Here is a 6687-nt window from a genome sequence, read left to right as displayed (position 1 = left end):
GTGGCTGGGCAGAGGCTGCCATTACACTCTGTGGTCCTGGCCATCCTGGGGGTCTGGCCCTGTTCCTCTAGGGAAATCAGTGCTCCTGGTTGCTCTGAGAAAGTGGACTGTCCCCTAGGCAATTGGCAGCCAGAGATGTCCCTGAAAATGGGGCAGTTCTTGACCTCCTGATGGGTTCACGAGCAGCCAGCAGGTGCCTCTAGCCTTCTGCACCCAAACAAACACACCCCCAGAACAACATGGGGTATAGTCCCTGCCCCTTTCCTTCTTTAGATTTGGGTAGAGACCCCTGGGCTTTCAAGCTCCGTGGTAATTCCCTTCATGCGTGTGGGGGGTGAGCCCCTGATAAGAATCTGTTTTCTTGGCTGGAACGGCCACTTCTCCCGCCATTCTCTTCCCCTTTTCAGGTGACCAGCTGCCACAAGACTCAAGTCGGTGAGTCCCAGCTCTGCCCCTGACTTGGTGGGATTCTAGCAGGGTGAGTGAGAAAAGCCAGATGCAAAAAATGCTATTCATAGGACCTTAACTTTGAGACATAAGCAACGGCCCCACAAATTCCTGCATGTAAGTTTCGATTACACTCATGTAAGAAAATGCACAGAAGCCCACCTAGAGCTTAGATCACTAGGTACAAGATCAATCAGACTAGACAGATATACACATTAGGAAACAGACAAAATCGAGTTAGCATGGCCCACGGGAGCAAGAGCCCCAGAGGGCAACAACTGCTTCCTTGAGTGTAACTGGAGTGGCAGAAAATTCCTGGGAGACACAGCTGAGAAAGAAGGAGGCTAAGCAACCAGACCAAAAAGGGAGGTTTGGCAGAACCCACAGGGTGGGAGAGAGCAGAGAGCTACCACCCCGAGATTCCAGCTTGTTTCTGCAGCTGTCTGGGCAAGACTCCCTCTTCTTTGCCATTCTTTTTCTTCTCCTGCTCAATCAGAACTTCACCCACCTGGTCACCTATTACCTCCCCTTCTTCTTTGGCACCAGAACCTTGGTTTTACTTAGGAGTACAATGGGCTCAGATGTCTGATTACATCCCCTTAGCATCCCCTACAGCTATGTTGAGCCATATGATCAATAAGTTCTGGTTAATAAGACCAAAGGCTATGTAAAGGATGCTGATTTGGCTGGGTGGTGTGCTTCTTTGCCCTCTGTCATATTTTACCCTAGAGCTTGGAATGCAGGTCTAATGGCTGGAGCTCCAGCAGCCATTCTGGACTGTGAGATGATCTTGAGGGTAGAAGCCAAACACTAAGACAGTAGAACAAAAAGCTAGAGGGACTCACCTGAGCAGCACTGGCACTGCCTATCCCCAGATTTCTTTTACAAGAGATGGGGGTAATATATCTGGTTTTAGCTACTATTATTTTATGTTTTCCACTTTATTCAGGGGAACCTACTACTGATATAAATCCCCACCCAAAGGGGAAGAGAGCTCTCCTTGTTTTATGTGGTCAAGGGTGGGTCAGGCCCAGGGACACATTTTTCCTACTTAGAAAATGCAGACGAGAGTTACGTGCAAACAGGGGTTGGGGCTGTTTCAATTACCTATTGTAATAGAATAAACTACCTCTACACATAGTAGCTTGAAACTATCATTATTTTTTATTTCTCAAGGCCCTGAAGGTTAACAATTTGTTCTCAACCACGCAGGAGCACTGTCCGTGGATGCACATTGACGGCACCACCCAGCCTAGGATGGAAAATTCTCTTTGGTGCAAAAGTGAACAAAAGCAGTTTGCAGCACGAAAGCAATTGCTCAAGCCTGATAACGGTCCTAGGGGGAAGTCCAAAACGAGAAATGGGAGGGTGTTTAGTGTGCTGACTCTCAGTGGGGCCTCACACATGCCCAGCAGAGGTAAGTGAAAGCTTTGACTGCCCTCACAGCAGCCTGGAGTCAAATCCCACAGCATCTGACATCCAGTGATAAATGGAGGCTGGCTGCAGACAAGTTCTGTCCGTCTGAGGCTGAGTGGTAATCTAGGAAAGAAAGATGGCCGTCAACGGGAGCTTCCCCTCCCCCAAATGGGAAAAGAAAAGCAGAGAATGGCTACAGGGCTCAGTTACCATATCTACCACAGTCTGAAGGTGATGGAGGAACATGAGGCCTGGGATTCACTCATTCATTCACTCATTCTAAAACTACTTACTTGGGATTTTACATGTCCCAGGCACAGTCCTAGCCCTGAGAATAAGACATTTGCAATATGATTTTATGTAGGAAAGAAAACAAAGCTCAGAAGAAAAGGGGTGCACTCACTACAGGGTTATGGGTCAGGGAAGGCAGCTGGGATAAGAGGACCTGCAGAAGTGTGACTAGCCTGCCGCCCTGTGGGCGCCCCCAGGGAGAAGAAACTGCAAGAGCAACGGTGTGAGGCAGGGATGAGGCTGGGTGTTGCTGAAAGGCCAGTGGGGCCCGTGTCGTTGGAGCATAGCAACCGAGGGGCATAGAGGGAAGCAGGACAGGGAGTCTGTGGGGCAAGCAGAGCCCCATATACTCACAGGGCCTCTCTCTCCATGTAGCTAACATGGGTGTTGGACCTCAAAATGGTGGCCAGTTTCCAAGTACAAAAGCTCGGGGGCAGGATTGGGTGGAGCCATTGGGTCCTGGGATTTAGCTGAGTATATTGACAAGCCTCTGAAAGCTTTGAGTGAGAAGGACAGACCTGACCCAACTTACATTTTCTTAAGAACCGGGGTGGTCTCCAGTGTTCATTGGAGGAAGCTTGGGTATTGGTCATTTGTCCACAAGAAAGTGAAGACCAAAGGCTCAGACCAGGACACTCCTGACATGGTGGGGGTGGGGGTTGGGGAGAGGAAGCGTAGACAGAAGGCCCCATGGCCTGTGTCCTGTTTCATTCTCTCCCCACCACCAGCTACAGACCCCACACACATGCATGGAAGGGGGCAAACTCTGGGGGGACACCTCCCCTTGGCCCCAGGCACTCCTCTCCCCGTGGAGAGGGATGCAGCCACAGCAGGACTGGAGTGAGACCCCTAAAGCCTGGGCCCAGAGCAAACTGCCTGAGTTCGGGCATTCAGAGAGACTTCTGGTTTAGACCATGACTGCAGGGAACCAGAAGCATCAAGATTTGACCATCAGGACATAGTATAGATGATCAATTAATGCCCCAGCAGGTAGCATCTCCTGCTCATCACAGAGACTCCCACGTGTGTGTGGCGATGGTGTAGCCTCAGCGTGGGGGGATGTTTCCAAGATCCACTTAGCATCCCAGCAGAAGGAACTGGGGAGTGACATCAGGGGAGCAAACACGCGCTCCTACCCAGGGTTCTTGGTCAGGGCCAAGAATCTGTTTGCAGACAGCCCTCTTTCACAGATATTTAGAAGAGGCTGGGTTTTGAGGCCACACAGCTTGAGACCCAAACCAGGACCCCTCGTGCCCCTGCTCCCTTCCCCCTCTCCAAGGCCCAGTGACGGACAAGAGACAGGTAAAAATAGGCAAGGTGACAGTGGAAAGGTAGATGGGGGAGGACAGGGAAGAGTGGGCATAAAAGGAAACTGGGCATGGACATACTTTGGGGGTTTTTCCCGGCTCATGATGCCTCTCTTTCTTGGCACGATAGTTGTCATTTATTACTGGGGTAATAAGACAAAGAGAATTTCATTTGCCAAAGTCCTCTTAGGAAAAGCACTGCATTTGACTCAGAGACATAGGGTGATGTGTTGCAAGGTTATATGCAGAGGAGAGAGAAATCTTCTGAATTAGGTGAGTTCTATTAACCAGAGTGGAGAGGGATGGCTTTGGGAGGCAAGTTTAGGACCTGGGCAGGGACCAGGGGCCATAATGGGGTGAGGAGCTGGAGAGATTGGCAGGAAAAAGGGTAAGAGGGGAGCAAAATCTTCGAGTGGCTAGCGGATGTGGGCAAGCGGAAATGGCTGATGGGGTCCAGGCTGCTGGTGCGTGTGGGGCAAATTTTGGAGACCCGTGAGCATAGCTTGAAGCCACACTATTGTGGCAGCCTATCAATACCGTAAAGGCAGAAACACGGCAGAGAAAGGGGACACCCCAGAGGGCATCCCGTGAGGATGCTCCAGCAGCAGTGAGCCAACCCCCTTGCTTCGATTTTGTTAGAGCAGCTCAGAGCAAGCTGGTGGTGGAGGCATGGAGAAGCAGCCAGTGGGACCAGCCCAGTTAGTGCAGGCCACACCAGGAAGCAAAGGGTTTCCATCCAGGCTGGTACCCACAATGCTGCTTTCCCCTCCCCGGGACTCTCAGCTCGGCAGCATTTTGGACATGAAGAGTGAGAGCTGCCTCAGTTCTCCCCTTTGATTAAGAAAGAAAGAAAGAAAAGAAAAGAAAAAAGAAAAAAGCCATCAGCCCTGCTTTGTTGATGAGCAGGCAAAATCTAGAAATGCAGGCAAGTCCTTGCTCTATCAAGGCAAGTGAAAACTTGCCCCAAGTGCCCTATACTGCTTTTGCCAGACCCACCGTCAATGTCGGGAAGCATCAAGTCGATTGATACGGTGTCACTGCTCTTCCTGATGCTCTTAACAGTATAATATTTCCCGTCTCCTCATCCAGACCCAAGCAGCTGCTCTGTGCCAGGGAAAATGAAGGTCCTAATAGGCGACGAAGGAGCATGAAATTGGCCCTGACCTTCGTGTCCAGGCAATGTGGGAAGCGGTGCCAGTTTTCACAGCTGCACCCCTTTCCTATAGGGGTGTGTGTGGGCGGGGGGAGCTGATGGAGGTCAAACCCACACTCAGGAAATTCTAGAATATTCTGGCATTCCAGCCACCATTTGGCCACAGTAGGTCCCATCATAGCGAGAGAACTCTGCTGACCAAGAGACCATCAGTCCACGACTTCTGAGGAGGGCTTTCTCTGCTGGAAGACGGCTGCTGTACACAAACTCGCGTCTGTGAGCACGGAAGTGAGAGCAAGAATGCGAGAACAATTCTTCCCTGACGGCCTTCATCTGGGCTCTGCACGCAGTGATACGGGGCTGGCCCCTGACTCTCTCTGGGCCTCATTTTCCAAAACTGCAACATGGACCCTTGCTCTCCCAACCGTATGGGGCATAAGGCGAAAAGGAATTAGCAGACATGGTTGGCAAAACAGAAGTGGAAAGGTATTCCTTGGAAGCTAACGTGCTCATCCCGGCCTCGGAGAACCCGCCAAGCGGCCGGCACCTCAGAGCACCTGCCTGCAAATCCCGGCCGTGGGAACAGCTGGCCCAGAGCTTGTTCTCCCACCTCCACAGTCCCCGTTGCACCATCTCAGGTTGAACATTTCTGATTGACAGACCAGGGGAAGGCAGTGTACCCATGTCTCAATTCTTCCAGGAATTGCTTCTAAAAATAGATTGCGGGGGAGGGGAGGTGGTTCCCCGCACCCCCCCTCCCCAGGGGCTGGGGAGCTTCCCACTGCCCCCACCTTCCTGGTTTGTCTTTCCATCCTGTTCCCATTCACCTTTCCAGCCATCGGGCACGTTCCCTGTCCCTCCTGCCCCTACTCCTACCTACAGCTCTGACTGTCTTTCTTCTACTGACCAGACCCTTCTCCAGGAGGCCACTGCTGCAAACCATCACTCCCTTCTCTAAGTAGCTAATGCAAAGCCCTGGGGTCCTTAAAACCATGGTCCTAATGGTGTCAGCATTCACTGGGAGCTAGATCCCAATGAAGCTCCACCCGGCTTCCTGAAGAAACACCCCAGGTCCCACCCCAGCTCACTGACCCTGGCTCCGTGTTTAACAAGACCCCGGGTGCTCCCCGGGCTCTGGTCTCCAGCAGCTCTGATTACCTCCCCCAGCCCCAAGAGGCAGGCCTCCCCGCTCATCCATGGACTGTCACCTGATATTGCTAGTCAGGTGTTCATATGTGTACTTCACGGCCTCAGGGGGATTGCAAATCCTTGGAAGGCACGGAGCCCATGCTTTCCGAAGGACCTGACACAGGGCTCTGCACACAGACACCCAATGAACTTGGTCCATCTGTCTAGGTGTGACCTGTGTGTTCGTTCATTCACGTAATCACTGAGCGCCTAGGAGGGGTCCACCCCTATTCAAGGCATCAGGATACAGAGAAGACCGCTGCTCCCATAGAGCCCCCCCCCCCAAGAGTGCAAGGAAACAGACACACATCAATAGGTAGGTAAGTCAGTGGCGAGGCCATCTGAGCTGCTGGTGAGTGCCATGAAGAAAATAAAGCTGGCAGGAGAGACAGTGGCCAGTGGGGTGGGGTCGCCACTGGGATGGATGGTCTGAGACAGCCTTCTGAGAGTTTCATATCTGCACCAAGAGCCTGGGGATGAGAAGGCACGGGACTGAGGCTTCCAGGCGGAGGGAAGGGTGGAGGGCTAGGGTCCCACGGGGTGGGGGAGCCTGGTCCATGTCCCTGCACGGGTCCTATCTACCCTGCCCCACCACAGGTGATCACACACCTGCACATCTCGTCCGTCCACCACCAGCCTCCTGGGCAGGACAAATCCCAGAACAACGTGCAGCCCTCCCTCGCTGTCGGCAGCCCCCCTGCTCCTCTGCCCACCCTCTTCTCCAGAGCCAACTTTGCTCTTGCTTTAAACACGGCAGTGACCTCATCAAATATCCATGTGCCCAAGGGACAGGGATGCACAAGCAGGGCTTCTTTTAATAACACTATATGCAAATAGTCTCATTTTCCTAGTCGGGACCAGGTGAGGCCATCCTGACCCTGACCC

Source organism: Martes martes (genome assembly GCF_963455335.1).
Source record: "Martes martes genome assembly, chromosome: 1".
Lineage (NCBI taxonomy): Eukaryota > Metazoa > Chordata > Mammalia > Carnivora > Mustelidae > Martes > Martes martes.
The sequence above is the reverse complement of the archived record's forward strand: the minus strand, read 5'-3'. Positions refer to the sequence as shown.